The sequence below is a fragment of the Abramis brama genome (assembly GCF_963993115.1).
Source record: "Abramis brama genome assembly, chromosome: 17".
Taxonomy (NCBI): domain Eukaryota; kingdom Metazoa; phylum Chordata; class Actinopteri; order Cypriniformes; family Leuciscidae; genus Abramis; species Abramis brama.
This window is the reverse complement of record NC_139979.1, coordinates 24848995-24866605: the sequence shown is the minus strand read 5'-3', so window position 1 is coordinate 24866605 and position 17611 is coordinate 24848995. Positions and strand designations below refer to the sequence as shown.

At 34.9% G+C, this 17611-nt stretch overlaps 1 protein-coding gene and 1 long non-coding RNA gene across 4 annotated transcripts in view; one reads left to right on the top strand and one right to left on the bottom strand.

Annotated features, from left to right (window-relative positions):
• Window positions 1-17611, top strand: part of ulk4 (unc-51 like kinase 4) — a 230948-nt gene that overhangs the window by 138119 nt on the left and 75218 nt on the right. The gene's annotated exons all lie outside the window — the stretch shown is intronic.
• Window positions 13184-16041, bottom strand: LOC311067043. The gene is made up of 3 exons (XR_014603163.1): window positions 15760-16041; window positions 15285-15360; window positions 13184-13238 (listed from the first exon to the last, which is right to left on the bottom strand). It is a non-coding gene; the product is annotated as an uncharacterized lncRNA (long non-coding RNA).

Here is a 17611-nt window from a genome sequence, read left to right as displayed (position 1 = left end):
GGCCTAGTTCCACTTAAAAATAAAACAAATGAAATTATTATCTGTTTATTAATTCCAAAATAAAAATGTTAATAAATCACCTTTTAAATGACGTGTCATTTTAGAATCTGAACGCTAATGAGATTACAGAGCTTTGATGGAGAGAGGAAAATGATCGGAAAATGTTTACTTTATTTCTTTCTGTCACAAAATATACGACAAGGAGTTCCATTTAAAAATAAAACAAAGGAATCAATTATCACTGTATTCATTTCAAATGTTCAAATGTAATTAAATGTAACAATACAAATTCAAATTAAGTTATCTGTTTCCAAACTGACAAATTTAACTTACTATTCAAAGTTTTGGGGTCGATTAGATGTTTTATTGTATTTGAAAGAAGACTCTCATGCTCACCCAGTAAAAACAGTAATATTTATTACAATTTAAAATAACTATTTTCTATTTTAATGCTTATTTTAAATTACATTTAAGATTCATTTCAAAATGTTATTTATCCCTGTGATGGCAAAGATGAATTTTCAGCAGCTATTTAGTCCTTTAACCTCTAGGGCCCTATTTTAACGATCTAAACGCATGGTCTAAAGCGCAGGGCGCAAGTGCACTCAGGGCGTGTCCGAATCCACTTTTGCAAGTTTAACGACGGGGAAAATGGTCGGCGCGCCCGGTATATGGTCTAAAAGGGTTGTCCCTATTCTCTTAATGAGTATTGAGTGTTTTTTGGGCGTAACGTGAAATAAACCAATCAGAGTCTCATCTCCCATTCCCTTTAAAAGCCAGTTGCACCATGATGGATTCGCTATTTACATGACAGAATTTGCAAGTGGAAAAACTGTACACTTCTCTAGCGAGGAAACGAATCTGCTCGTGCGCGAGGTTAAAGCATGCGAACAGACCATCTACGAGACAAGCCGGATTCCACCATATCTTTATGTACACAATATTAATCTTTTACATCGTAATCCTTTTATTTTTTTATATTTAGCATGTTTGTGTGCTGCTGCGCGAGTGTGTGTAATAAGAAGTGTACGCGCGTTGTGGACCCGCCTATAGGCGCACATTACTAACGCATCAATGCTCCTGAACACACCTTGTTTTCAGACCAGCACACCCATGGGCGAACAAATGTGCGCAAATGCATTTGCTATTTAAACAATGTGGTGCAGGACGTGAAAATGATAACTGCGTGGGGCTGAAAAACTAGCAAAAAACACTTGCAGCTTGGCGCTGCAGTGTGCCGGGTGTATGATAGGGCCCCTAGTCTTCAGCTTCACATGAATCTTCATAAATCATTCTAATATGCTGATTTGCTGCTCAAAAACATTTCTTCTTATCGATGTTGAAAACAGTCGCTTTATATTTTTGAGATTTATTTTTCATTATTCTAAACAGTTGTTTGTTTTTATCAGTTTTTGAACAGTTGAATGCATCCTTGCAGAATATATTTCTTATGTTCTTAAAAACATTTCAAATGTTTATTGAATTAATGTTTAAAATGTTAGTTAATTGTAACAATACAGTATTACTGGCATAGCATAACTTGGTAAAGTATTTATAGGCATTTATATAAAGGCAAATTAGCAATATAAATGTGTGCATCTGTGTAACAGTCAGACCTTTCCCTCTGAGCATGTTCCCATCCCAGTATCTATTAAGTTATTATGTAAATGAGCCAGTAGGGGTCTGACCTATCAGAGTGCAATGTGTAATTGGGTTGCAGAGTTAATGGAGTGTGGATGTGAGGCCTTTTCAACAGCAGGTTACATTCTCATTAGAGTGGACCCTACATCGACTGTTAACAGTCAACACCACCCCCACCCCTCGAAAACATAAAAACACACACACATACTTATTTCAAGAAGGCCACAGTGAACTGCAGTCTAACATATCATCGCTGTCGGGCGGAAACCTCACATCTCCAAAACCGCTACTTTTCAGGAAATGGAAAATAAACACTGTATTTTTTAAATAATTAAACACTGTGTTGTCAAAGGTGATATTGTTGTATGGTCAGACACTCGCATGAGTCATTATATTATTAACATTTTACCCAAATCAAGCTCAAATTGAGGTTTTTGTCCACATTGTAAACCTGATTAAGTTGGCAAAACTTTAAAAATTACACTCGTCATCATGATAATAACCCCAGTTATGAGGTTTTACAGACAGTTTGCGGATCCAATGGAGTTATGAGGTTTAGTCACTAGCTCTTTTTAATACTTTCCATTGGTAAATATATGCAAAAAGCCACAGACAGACGTAAAGGGTGACCAATAGTAATGATTTATAAATAAATAAAAATGACAAAATATGGAGACATCAACAATATCTGAAGAGCTTGGCAAAAAAAATGCTTCCGAATAATAATAATAATAATAATAATAATAATAATAATAATAATTATTATTATTATTATTATTATTATTATTTTGTTTGTTTTTTTTATTATTTTTTTTGTTTTTTTACTTTCTGATAAATGGTCATTGTTGAGCTGCCCAGCAGCAATTCAAAGCCAGCAGATTTTCAAGAAGTATCTGATGATTGAGCCTTTGACGTTCCCATTACCTGAAGTGAAAAATTGCCATCGCATTAAAAGACCTGTTCAAGGTTAATGTTAGCCATAATTCCAGAGTGTTTCATGCACTGCAATTTCATTTTCCAAAGGATATACATTTCCATCAGTCAAACCAACCAAATAAAAATCAAGTATTCAATCTAAGTCCATCAGTCAAACCAACCAAATAAAAATCAAGTATTCAATCTAAGTATTACATTTTTTGGCCATTTTAATGCAAAAAATTATGGTAACATTTTAAAATAAGGTCCCATTAGTTAACTTAACCCTCTGAGGTCTGAGCTGTTTTCTGGGCCCTGGAGGTGTTCTGACATGCTCTGACATTTCTGGTTATTTCTGTTACTTGTGACATTTTCATGGCTAAAGTCTAATTACACTGTATTCAGCACAAACTCTGCTACAATAATATATCAACAGCATGTATGTAAAAGTTTGTAGTTTTGAGATAATGACATTTATGCGTGGTTTGTGAAAATACCAAAAAAAATTCTCACTGAAATAAGGCTATGAAACCCATACTGATTATTTCTTCACAAGACTTTTGAAAATTGTATCACGTAGCCTAGAATATTTGCTCTAAAACTATGTGAAAATCACCCTGACTGCTCATTCAGATAAGACAATATATTGATTTAAAAAATTTACGACGTGTTTTGTGTGAAAAAGCCTTATGCGAGAGCTCATTAATATGTAAGCTTTTCTCACCTGAGAAAGACAAAGACCCTCCCCTAACGGCCCTATTAGGAGCTATCAGGCCCTGTCATTCTGAGCAACCTTGCACAATACTGTAAATGAGGAGATTTAAAAAAAGAATGGCTTTTAAATTGTTTGGATTTATTTACAACACAACATAGTCCAAAGATACACACAGCAAATGCCAAAAAAGCACTTATTGAAAACAATGATCCAAAGACAGAGACCTTTGTGCCATTCCTAAAAACATTGTACATACCTTTCATTTCCAAGGTGTTTGATTTTCACTTTACCATGTTCATGTTCACTGAAGTCCTCAGTGGCACCTGGGCCCTGAAAAAAAAAAAGTGAACATACTGACATCAAGAGAAAGGCCTGCACGATTTTGGGAATAAATTTTAGATTTTTCTGGTTAAAATTGCTTTTTAAAATTCACAGAATACACACACACACACACAAATGTTTCCAACAATATATAATATAATGAACAGTGAACACCAGGTTTGTTGTGCCTTGTAGGCATAAGCTATGCGCAGTGCTGGATAAAATATGATACATTCAAACGTGATCACGATCCAAAATATGATACATTCAAACGCGATCGCGCTGCAAAATATGATACATTCAAACGCGATCACGATCCAAAATATGATACATTCAAATGCGATCGCGCTCAAATATAAAACATTATGGTTACCATATACATATCTACGTTTGAGCAGATATCCACAAACACAGTAACAGTAAACACGGGTCTAAATATTATAATATTCACCATATATCTAGCAACAGTTCAACTGCAATGTGAAATTTATGCAACAATAGCAAACTAATATGTAAGTATATAATTTCTTACCTTATCTTTTGTCTTCAAATCGGGTTCTTCTTCTTCTGATGTAAATCCAATGTAAGCTCAGGCACGTCTTTCAAACTCGACGAAAAGTGAAGTGAAGTGTTTTGTTGTTGAGGTAATGAGCGCGATCGCATTCCATGTGGAGATTTGCATGTGAATATCTTTTGCGCGAGTAGGCGTGGTAAATTAAAAAATAATTAGGAAGCGTTTGAGAAGCTGGACATCTTGTTGGTTTTATACAAATTACTTAAACAGAGAAAATTTGTTTTCGTTTTGAATCCGATCATTTAAAAGTACACACTTAAATGTTTATAAAGGTGTATGGCTCATAAATGTGTGACAAGTATTCGCTGAGTTTTGTTTCAGTTTATAGACGTGCTCAAGAAAAAAAAGTTCACCGCGACGGAGAGGCAGAACGCACACCCTGTCTATTTTCTTTATTTTACAAAAGCACAATGTTTTGATTTGATTGTAAGTGGACACATACAAAAGTAGAAATATCACAGATTCTTTTTTTATATTTCTTTTTTCTGTATGACCATAAATGACGAAGAAATTTAAGTTTATAGTGCTACAATGTGGAGAAAATCCAGCAAAATGCGCCCGCGCATTTGTCGACCTCAGAGGGTTAATGCGTTAATTAACAATGAGCAATACATTTGTTACAATGTTTATTAATCTTTGTTAACGTTAGTTAATGAGCAATAGTAAAGATTAAGAAATGCTTTCGATTTATTTTTCAGTTGTAGTTCATGTTGACTAATGTAGTAAACTAATGTGAACAAATGGAACTTTATTGAGTGTTACCAATATTATTAACACAATGTCAACAAGTAATCTTGAAGTCAGCAATGCATTAATACAACTGAGAATATTACATCTGAAAGTCAAAATCAGTGGCAGTTACTTACTTCCTCACCATGCAGTGAGCTGACTGCACGCACCTGTTGTCTTCATTTACCCGATTTCCCTCACTTATGCACTGACCTGTGGTCTGTAATCACATTTGCTGCTGATTTTAACACTGTGCCAGTAAGGTGGGTTCATCTCAGACCTGTAACATCCATCTGTGTTTGTCTTTTTTCTTTTCTTTTTTCGCAGATAGCGTTTGTTTTGGAAATTCTCCAGCAGTAGCAAAGCAGTTACGCTCCACTTTATTTGGTCAGTTGCTGTTGTCTGGCTGGAGATTAAATCAAACAGCGGTTTTGGTTTTCAAAGTGTGCTCATTTTCATATTGATAAATTCATTAAACTTTAGCTCTGCCTCAGTAGATAATTCCTGAACTATTTGGTAAGGATACACCGATAAAATATTCTGGCCAGTATCGATTACAAAGTAATTAGTCGTGCTTGCTAAGTCATACTTGGATTTGTTTTTCGCTCAACATTTTCTTTTCTAAGCATTCTGTCTTGCGTTCTTGCGTCTATTTTGCCTGAGGGGGCAATTCAAATAGATTCAAAGTTTCGTAGATTTCATTTGAATGAGTAATATCTAGAGATAGATAATGAGTCATATCTAGAGATCATGATAATCATTGGTTTGTCCTATTATGCTTTTTTGAATATTACCTTTCATGCAATGTGTAATATTGCTGCTTGTGAATGATAAAGGTCTGCAAAGTTTTAAAGATCAAAGTGCATGACAAATAACATTATTGTCTCCTAAAAGAAAGAATTGATTCTGAACTGCTGAAACGCGTCATTAGTAATTCCAGTCTCACTTCCTGTTACATACCTACGTAAAAATGTTAAAATTTGCATAATTGCAGCCTATGGTCTTCATTGGCTGCTCACAAACAATGTCTACTTTGCCCCGCCCTCAAACACTGTAGTTGTAGCTGAGGCCTGGAAGAGTTTGGTTTATGTTGTCGATATGTCAAGAAGACGCTGTTTTCTACGCTACTTAAGCAAATTCACTTTGCATCAACTTCAAAAGGATGAGGACTCTCGGGAATTGATACGGGAAAAAAAAAAAACTACTGTGAGTATCACTGTGTAACAAGCAATGAGGAAGCCTCCAGAGCTAAAATTCAGATATGGTAATGGTCGTTTCGTTTCCGACACGTGCTGTAAGAGGTAGACCAGTCACAACAGACTCTGCCATCGGACCAATCAGAGTAGATTTGTCTCGAGGAAAGGAGGGGTTTAGAGAGACTGAATCTTCAAACTAACCGTTTTCAGACTCTTTGAGAAATTAGTTTATGTGCTATGTATATTATGAGTTGTTGTTGTTTTTTAGCTTTGATACATGTAAATCTATTGTAGGAAACCTCCAAAACAAAATGAGGATACTTTAAAATAGCATAATAAGGGCACTTTTTCTCGGTTTAGAAAATGTCTCACAAAAAATGAGAGAGGATGTTATGGAATGAACAACTCTTGGGATAAATGAGATGTAGACTATTACACTTAAGCAGTTCCATTTGAAAAGCCATGATTTATTGTTGATAGTCACAGCTAAAAGTCAATGTAGGCAAGATGCACAGCATCACTAAACAAGCTCTGTTGTTGCACTTTACACATACTGTACACTGATTTCTGAATTCAGTTTTGTTTTTTGTTTTTTTCATGTGTGGTTTGGTGTGCATAAATTTATGAATTATATGGACTTCTTATATCATTTGGTTATTTGGTGTCATTTTGGATTCTTCAGGTGTCCTTTTTCCAAAAGACGCCTACATTTACCTTGAAAAAGCTGGCAGAAAAAACAGTTTTGTGAGAATCATCCTTCAATCTGATAGTTTACTTTGCTGGATATAGGAAATGATGACAAAATAAACGCATTAAACAAGATAAATGATGTATGCTTAAAGGGAGAGTTCACCCAAAAAATTGTATTATCACATGATTTACTTACCCTCAAGTCATAGGTGTATATGACTATCTTCTTTCAGAAGAACACAATTAAAGTTATATTAAAAATTGCCCTAGCTCTTCCTAGCTTTATAATGGCAGTGAATGGGGGACAAGATTTTGAAGCCCAAAAAAGTGCATCCATCCATCATAAAAGTAATCCATACGACTCTAGGGGGTTAATAAAGGCCTTCTGAAGCAAAGCGATGGGTTTTTGTAAAAAAAAAAAAAATATCCGTATTTAAAACTAAAATAGACTAAAATAACTAGCTTCCAGTAGACGGCCTACACAAGTTGACTTACTCCAAAAGAGTAACCCCTGCCACGATGTTCGAGTAGCGTGAGCTTTGACACCTCTCGCGGTTCAAACAAATAGAGCTAGGCAACAAACTCCAGCTCCTCTTCTCTTATTTCGAAATCCTCCGAAAATTCTCTTTAAAAATTCTAATATTAGACTTTGTGACCAGTGTTTTGTTTTGCTCTATCCTCTGCGCTTCTGCATTCGTCAGTACATCATGTGTCAGGTCAGGGGTTACTCTTTCGCCATAAATCGATGCCTACAGCCGTCTGTCGGAAGCTGGTTATTTTAGTTTATAAAGTTTTAAATATGAATATTTTTCTTATACAAACGCATCGCTTCAGAAGGCTTTTATTAACCCCCCGGAGCCGTATGGATTACTAAAGGCGTTGGTTTTCATTTATACTTCTGCATCACTGTCCACGTTGACGCGCAATTACACATGCAGAGGGAGCATGTGAAACCCGAGGGAGCGGTCCTAGCAGACCAATCACAGCGCTTGCGTCCGCGTAGAGTTGACGCGTTGTTACATGCACGTGCACGTCAGGGTGCGCTACACACAGCCTACGACGTAGCTACGGCGTGAGTTCGACGCAGAAGTATAATGCGGCCTTTAGATGCACTTTTTTGAGCTTCAAAATCAAAAGACATTTTTTAATATATCTTCGATTGTATTCGTCTGAAAGAAGAAAGTCATATACACCTAGGATGATAAATCATGGGGTAATTTTCATTTTTGGGTGATCTATACCTATAATTTCACAATAAGTATGCGATTAATCACGATTAACAATTATGGTAACACTTTACAATAAGGTCTCATTTGTTAACATTGGTTAATGTATTAACTAACATGAACTAACAATGAGCAATACATTTGTTACAGTATTTGTTAATCTTTGTTAATATTAGTTAATAAAATTCCAGCTGTTCATTGATTGTTCATATTAGTTTACAGTGCATTAACTAATGTTAACAAATACAGAATTTGATTTTAATAATATATTAGTAAATGTTGAAAATAACATTAACTAAGATTAATAAAGAAGAAAAATGAAACAAAAGCACGCACATCAGTCTCAAAAGGGTGCTCGACTAGAAAACAACAAGTAAAAAATAAAGTATAAAGTCGGCAACACCTAAGCTCCAAAATTATCAAAAAATATTTTTGATAATTTTGGAGCTTAGGTGTTGCCGACTTTATACTTTATTTTTTACTAAGATTAATAAAGGCCGTAGAAGTATAGTTAATTCTTAGTTTGCGTTAAGTTGTTACTAATGTTAACTAATGAAACCTTATTGTGAAGTGTGACCATAGCCATGATTCCTGACTTGTGGTCCTTTCCTGATCGCCTCTCCTATCGCTTACTGCCATTGCTTCAACTTCCCTATCAATAATAAATGCAAAAAGGCCATAATAGCCTTTGAAGTCTCTGAAGTAACATCCCTCGGTATGAAGTTATAGTCCCTGATGTAACGACAAAAAAAATAATAATAACGCCATTATTGCTACCCATTGAACAGGACTTTCAGGTCATCTGTATCTCAAATCAGGAGCAAAGCAATCCATTTTATCAATTAAACTTACCACCCTTCTCTGAGTCTACTGTCTCGATATTAAACTTTCTTTGGAGGCCAAACTAAACTGGATTTTCCCTCTCCAATCAGAGTGCAGCCAAGTCTCTGAGTCTCAGTATAATTCAGATGCGGTCCATTCATCCTCATGAGCCCTGAGAGGACATGAAAGGAAGCCATGGACTCTAATGAACAAGAAATCGCTAATGAACAAGGAGAGAGAGGTTTGTGTGACTTCTTTGGCCATCTCAGCAAGCTAGCGAGCCGTAAGAGACGTTAGCTACAGCCTCACATCCCCTTTAATCCCAATCCCTCAATACTGCTGCCCTTCCAGTTTACAATCTGCCCTCCACACAGAGGTTTGGGCCTGTTTGCTGTAACAAGCGAAGGGATTACCGCTTACCGAACATTTGAATTGTGTAAATGTGCTGAGGCGAGTGCATCCCAAATCCCAAAGCGCCTTATTGGTCGAAACTTTTATCAGAAAAAAGACTAATACTGATGACAAAGGATGAGTTGTTTAACGTATATTCCAGCCTATTCAGCTCTATGAAGATTATGTTAGGAACTCGCGTGTCATCCAGAGAGCTGGTCAAAAGCTTTAATGTGTTTGAAAAAGTCTATTATGCTCACCAAGTCTGCATTTATTTGATGAAAAATACAGTAAAAACAGTAATATTGTGAAATATTATTACAATTTTAAAAGAAAATTTCTATTTTAGTATATTTATTTAAAAAAAAAAATCAGCATTCATTACTCCAGTCTTCAGTCACATGATCCTTCAGAAATCGTTCTAATATGATTTGGTGCTTAAGATATATTTCTTATTATCATCAGTGTTGAAGACCGTGATACACTTCCATTCAAAAGTTTGGGGTAAGTAAGATTTAAAAAATAATTATTATTAATTAATTTAAGAATACTTTTATTCGGCAAGGACAAAATAAATTCATCTAAAGTGGCAGTATAGACATTTATAATGTTACTATAGACTTCTATTTTTTTTGTCATTTGAACTTTCTATTCATCAAAGAATCCTGAAAAAGTGGTTTTCACAAAAAATATTAAACTGCAAAGACTCTTTTCAACATTGGTAATAATAAGAACGAAAGGATGTATGAAAATCCTGTGATTTATTTTACTTTCTTAAATTCTTTACTCTAGTTAGTTAAAGATCAAGGTAACCACAAACTACTTAAAGAAAGAAAGAGTTCTTTTCAGGCTGTATCATTGTAGTGTCATTGTATACACTCTCAGAAAAAAAGGTACAATTTTGTACCAAAGAAGGTACAAACCCTAGTCACTGGGGCGGTACCTTTTACTGGTACAAAATTGTACCTTAATATAGAGGAACAAATTTGTTCCATTCCAGTTTGTACCTTAAAGGACATGATTTGTACCATGGGCAACCAAAATGTACCTTTTGTTTTTAAAAACTTGTTGGTACAATATTGTACCTTTTATCAAAGGTACAAATTTGATCTTTTAAGGTACCACCCCAGTGACAAGCCCCTTTGTACCTTAACTGTGTCAAATTTGTTCCTACGAGAACTATTAAAGGCTATTTTTCTATTGAATAACAAGCACATTCAACAACTGAATCCAAAAGGCATCAATTTAATAATTTCTGTAAATACATATCAAATTCATATGAACATTTGAATACTTTCATTCCAACTTACAGTAAAGTATTTCTTTGTGTAAATACATCAAAGACTTCACAATACAATAAAGACTTAGCAAAATTAACAGAATATCACTTCTTTAAAAATATTTGAAAGAATTTAAAATGCAAAAATGTTACAGTACATAAAATATATTTTCTCATCTACAACAAAGCTAGACTTGTTTTTTTCCCCCCACTTTTCACACAATACCCTTGCATTTATTTAACTTTTTAAAACACCATCATCCAACCGAACTGCTAGGCAATTTCAGATCCCTCCATTTTTACACTGCTGAAGATTCTCCTCTCACTGAAGACACGTCCAGTCAAGACGTTCCCAAGATCTGCACAGTGAGTTGAGATAGCCGGTTCTTCCTGAACATAATGAAGAATCAATATTAGTAAAGACAGATGTAAATTTATTAAATTTATACTCCCAATGACAAGCTCAAATTTGACTTCTAGACTTAAAGGGATAGTTCACTTAGAACTGAAAATTCTGTCATTTACTCGCACTCAAGTTGTTCCAAATCTGTTTACTTGAACAAAAAAGAAGATATTTTGAGAATCGAAAATGAAACAGTTGATGGGGCCCCATTAACTTCCATAGAATATTTTTCATACTATGGAAGTCAATGGGGCCCCATTGACTGTTTCATTTTTTGGGTGAACTACACATCCTTCAACATCTCGTTTGGCATCCATGTAATGTGCTTCTATAACGGATTTCAGCTTAGCCAACCTCAAATAAACAACCTCAAACCTCAACCTGAAAATTATTTTGTTAATTACTCACCCTCATGTCATTTCACACCTATAACAGGGTGTCTACAGATATGAACAAGTTAAATTTAAGACTTTTTAAGACCTTTTTAATGCCACTTTGAATGAAATTTAAGACCAAACCTGTGATGGAAATACACATTATATTACATGCGTATATATTAGGGGTGTAACGGTTCACAAAATTCACGGTTCAGTTCGATACGATACACTTGTGTCATGGTTCGGTACGTTTTTGATACAGCATAAAGAAATAAATGCCAGAGAAATTTCCTTGATTTAAATTTTTTATTCTTTTTTATATTAAAACTAACATCATAAAGTATGATATTTTTTTTACTTTGAGCAATTCTAGAGCTATAATTGACTCTTCTTAGGAGCATATAAAACAAAACAGCTCCTTGGAAAAAATGAAATGTCATATTGTAGTAGTTATAAACAAAGGTTTATTTTAGTTCAGATTAACATTTGAGGGCAGCAATTGTATTCATAATGTCAAAATAAAACCGACGTGTTAATTGAAGGCATTATAACCTACTATTCCTGCCAAACGTCCATGGTTGCAGTTAGTGTTACTACAGTAAATCCATGGTGAATGTTGCTGATCTGTGGACACTGATAGTTCATTCATGGCACAATGTTTCTTCCAGGTTTCCACGTCAGCGCTGTTTGATCCGTTAATAACGGAGAAATATGAATGCTTCTCACTAGATCTCGCAGCGACGTTATTACTTCTGTGGCGAATTCAAATGCTTTCTTTGTACTGCATCTCTTATTAGCGCTGTGTAGTAACAGTGTCACATGATCACGATCGGCTCGCGCTGCACTGGTCCAAACTGATTAACGGTCCTTCAACCACACAATAACGAGCAGTTTCGTTCCGCTTGCATTTAACGTTTGCCATTTGATGTTGGGCACTGTTGTGGTCGCGCCGTCTCTTACATTATGAGCGCGCTTGCCACGCGCGACCCGCCTACATTTGAAATAACGAAACAGCGTTACCAGAAAAAGCCTACATTATCATTATCAATAGCTGTTTATGTAATAAAATCGGAATCATTCTCGCGATTCGATGCTTCACTGGTTATTTGACGGACATTAGGTCCGTCAGACTGGAGAAATTTTAGCGGTAACGTGACCAGAAATATTTAAGACCTATCGAATCTGAATTTAAGACATTTTAATACTTTTTAAGGCCTTTAATTAGGAAAACTCTATTTAAGACATTTTAAGACTTTTTAAGGACCCGCGGCCACCCTGTATAAGACCTTTGTTCATCTTCGGAACACAAATGAAGATATTTTTAATGAAATTCTGAGAGCTTTCTGTCCTTCCATTGGGAGCAATGCAACTAACACATTCAAGGCCCAGAACGATAGGAAAGACATCATTGAAGTAATCCATGTGACTCCAGTGGTTTAACCAATTTTATGAAGCGATGCAGGTGCTTTGTTTTAGCAAAAAACACAATTTAACACTTTATTTAGTAGGGGGAGCACTACGACGCATGCAAATTGTGTTGACTCAAGACCGGGTGTTGTTCCGTGAATGTGCTTTAGATAATATTATTTTGTAAATATAGAGGTAAATTATGCTTTTTTTTTTTTTTTTTTTGGCAAAACAAAGCTTACAACGCTTCATAAAATTGAGGTTAAACCACTGGAGTCACTTGGATTAGTTTAATGGTGTCTTTACTACCTTTCTGGGGCTTGAATGTTTTAGTTGCGTAGGCTACCAATGGAGGAACAGAAAGCTCTTGGATTTCATCAAAAATATCTTCATTTGTGTTCCGAAGATAAACGATGGTCTTACAGGTTCGGAATGACATGAGGGTGTATAATTAATGACAGAATAAAAAAAAATTGCTGAACTATACCTTCAAGGAATCCTGGAAACACCTTAAATCAACCACAGCATGCATTCGGTCCATTTTCTGGAATAACTGAAATGCAGATAAGAAAACAATTTTCACACACAAAAAAACGTTCTGCATTTTTACATTTCCCACAAAGTTTTAAATGATTCACTTAAAGCTTCATATAAAATACCCAGAAAAGTAAAATGTTAAACTAATCCATTTGAATTGAGAAGTTTGGTAAAAAAAATGTCTGAAGAGACTACCGCTTAGTATAATAAACAGATTAAATTTAGGATTTTATTCACATTTAAACATTGAACAAACAGAAGAAAAATGAACATCATCGGTTTTCGCACGTCTAGCAAACATGATTGAGCTTCCGTTTACCGCAACTGATGTGTGAATTGATGTATATTTTTATGTGAATAAAAGCCTAAATTAAATCTGTTCATCATATAAAATGATTGTATCTCTACAGAAAAACTTGGACTAAACTGCTCAATTAAAATTATTTTACGATCTCTTTATTATGGTAGCATTCAGGTATCAAAAGACATTTTGAAATTTAATATGCAAAATGGCAATGTAATATATAAAATGGCAATGTTCTTATTTAAATTTACATTTTCCATACCATATGTGCAATGTTTGGGGCAAAGTGACAATTCAAATTCAATAATATAATTAAATTAGCCATCTCCTACACTTGTTTTAACATATACCGGTAATTTAAACATATTACAAAAATAATTAGAGATGTTTAAAGGCATAATTCACCCAAAATTAAAAAAAACTCTGTCATTAATTATTCACTCTCATGTTGTTCCAAACCTGTAAGACTTTCATTCATCTTTGGAACACAAATGAAGATCTTTTTAATGAAATCTGAGAGCTTTCTGTCCCCCCATTGACAGTCCATGCAACTAAAACTTTGATGCTTCAAAAAGTTCATAAAGAGATCGTAAGACCAATCCATTTGAATCGAGCAGTTTACCGTAGCTCAAATTTTCTGAAGAGACATGATCGCTTTATATGATGAACAGATTTCAGAAGCTCAACCGAACATGCTTGACACATGAGAACAAACCTCTTTCTCAAACGTGCTGCGCAACACACGAGAATGAACCTAATTTATTTTCGCATGTCAAGGGAACATGCTAGAGCTTCCTTTTACCGTATTATCTGATGTGAATTGATGAATAAAAGCCTAATTTCAACCTGTTCATCATAAAGCACAAAATTTAGACTAAAACACTCAATTCATATGGATTAGTTTTACAATCACTTTAGGAACTTTTTAAAGCGTCAAAGTGGTAGTTGCTTAGCTGTCTATGGGGGGTCAGAAAGCTCGTAATTGATGAGTAATTGATGAAAGAATTTTCATTTTTGGGTGAACTAACCCTTTAACATGTTCAACGTAAAATTGTAGCAAAATGATAATTTAAATGCTATTTTCCTTAATTGCATTTACACTCACAGTTAAGACACTTATGATTGCATTTTTATTAAATACCCGCGATGAACGTGGCAAAATTCAATCTGGATTTAAAAAAAAGGATTCCAAGATGATCATTGCATCAAGTGCCTTAACTTTGAGTGTAAAAGCAACTAGGAAAAATAACCTAAATTATAGTTTTGCTATAATATTTGCTTGAACATTTTAAACATCTAATTTCTGTAATACATTTCATTTTTTATTTTTGAACTTAAACATTTTTCAATGTATGTTTTAATTTTATGTTAAAGCTAGTGTAGTAATGCAAATTATTATATTATTGATTTTGAATATTTTTTTTGCTCCAGATGTTGCACATATCATATAGAAAATGTAAATATAAATACAGAAATACATTGCCATTTTGCACGTTACATTTCATATTGACATTTGGTACCGGTATGCTAACGTTACCATACTTTGTGAGTGTCAGAGTTTTAGGTGAATATACTTTCAGTTAAGTGACAGAAATCTTTCAGAGTTCATTTGAAGTGCAGTTACTGTGCTTTATCAAGATTGACATCACTCTGTCATTATGGCAAACATTTTGTCTTAGAAATATAAATTCAACCTCATCAGAAAAAAGAATATCATAAGATTAAGAAACTCAAATAACACATTGTACTGATACTTGCCTCACAGCTGAGGACGCAGGAAGACTTTCAGATGACCAGCACTGACAGTTTACCATGCAGTTTACCCCATCATGATCTAAAAATCAAAGACACATTAGCTGAGTATATGACATGTAACTTTATATGACTTAGGACAGAATCAGGTAATCGCATTCAAAAACAGAACGAGTGATCAACTATTTTATCTGCGCACTGTTCGTTGGCGCTCAATCACGTTGTTCCAAAACCGCATACAGTATTGTGGACTAATGTAAAGTACACCAGCATGGCACCTCTGGTTGAGCATTCATTTACAACAATGTTTTAAATGTGAACTTACGACACAGAAACTCAATTGTTTTAAAACATATGCAGACGGCTATCACTGACTGGATGCGTACAATTAAGCTATTTAACGTTACACTCGTTATTATCATGTTGAGTAGCTGTAACGTTTTATACATTTTATTTGGTTAAACATAAACATAAAACCCACCTTTGAATTTCCTCTTCTCTTCGTCTTATAATTCGAGTCCAGCCACTAAAGTACTTCTGACGAGGGCGAAGCCATGGCTTGTGGTGGTGCTCCGGGCTCGTAATCTGCTTCGCGAAGTTCCCGCTCTCCGGTCTATTTGAAAATGCAGTAACGGCTGCAGCAACCTTGGGCAATCAGTTTCATGTCGCCTAATAGCAAAGTTAACATTTAACAGTTAACGTTATGGTGGATAATGGAGAACAAACGCCATATATTGTACACGTGATGACTTAATAATAGTCAATAATTGCATTAATTTTTTTTAAAAGTGTAACGTTATAACTTACAAGTCAAATGGCTAAAAAGCTATGGGATTAATATCCTGCCATGATTCAAAACTGAAAATAAAGTTCTGAAAGGTTGAAACTAAGTGTTCATCACCGGGTGGTGATGGCGCAGTGGATAAGACACATGCCTTTGGTGTGAGAGACCCGGGTTCGAATCCACTGTGAGACACCAATGTGTCCCTGAGCAAGACACTTAACCCCTAGTTGCTCCAGAGGCGTGCGACCTCTGACATGTATAGCAATTGTAAGTCGCTTTGGATAAAAGCGTCAGCTAAATGAATAAATGTAAATGTAAGTGTTCGAAAACTCAAAATCTTACAAAAAAAAGTTTTGCAAGATCGAAAAATAAGTTTTGCAAGCTTGCAAAATGTAAAAAAAATAAAAATATCTCTGCAAACATTATGTTGTTTTTGAGATTTCCTTCTTCAGAACTGCAACATTTTTTTACGATGTTGCACAAACAATTTTTCAGAGTTTCAAATTTGTCAGTGTTCTCCCACTGTATTAGTTTGTTTTCCAGGTTTGAAACCTTGTAAATGGTGATCTGAAAACTGGTGTGCGAATGTGTGAAAAAAAGTTTTGAAACTCTGAAAACAAGAGTTTTGCAGGCTTGCAAAGTGGTAAAAAAAATTAAATCTCTGCAAACATAATATTGTGTTTGAGTTTTCCTTCTTCAGAAGTGCAACACTCTTTTTTTACGGTGTTGTGCAATCATTTTTTCAGAGTTTCGAATTTGTCACTTTTCTCCCAGTGTATAGTTTGTTTTCCAGATTTGAAACCTTGTAAATGGTGATCTGAAAACTGGTGTGCAAATAGGTGAAAAAAAGTTTTGAAACTCTGAAAACTGAGGTTCGAAAGGGCGCAACTTATTACATTACATTACATTTGCACTCCTATTGCAGACTATTTTTTCAGAGCTGAGTTTACAACACCCACTTTGCGGAGATACGCCCACACAGTTGCGAGCTTGCGACTCACGTGATTTGTGGCAGCGTTGTCACGCAGCTCTGCTCTGAAACTCTGAAACTCAGACTGAGCGAAAATGAAGCTTCGCAACTTCGCAACTTAAAAAAAGCCTGGAGGGAGGGCCTTCTGCTATTGGCCAATGCTTTGCTGTCTGCTGACGTACAGTCCAATCACAAGTCGTATTTACTGGAAAGGTGGGATTGACCGCCTGCTACGCCAATGACGAAAGCGCACAGGATACGCTAACAGGATGCACGGCTTTTTAAAAAGTTTATTTTATAAATTATCTTTAAAATAGAATATTCTGAAAAAGTGACGTTTCCATTTTTGCTGATTCACATTGGTATCAAAATAGGTAAAACACATTTCAAAGTTACATACACCATTATGTTTTTGTAAAGATCACATTAGTTAACTGTAGGCCTATAAATTACAATCAGATTATAACAGATTATTATTTGATAACACCATTCAAAAGAATATTCAACATTAATGCCCCATTATGTTTTATGATTATTATTTGTTTTTTAACTACAATTGTATTCATAAGTTTTATTGGC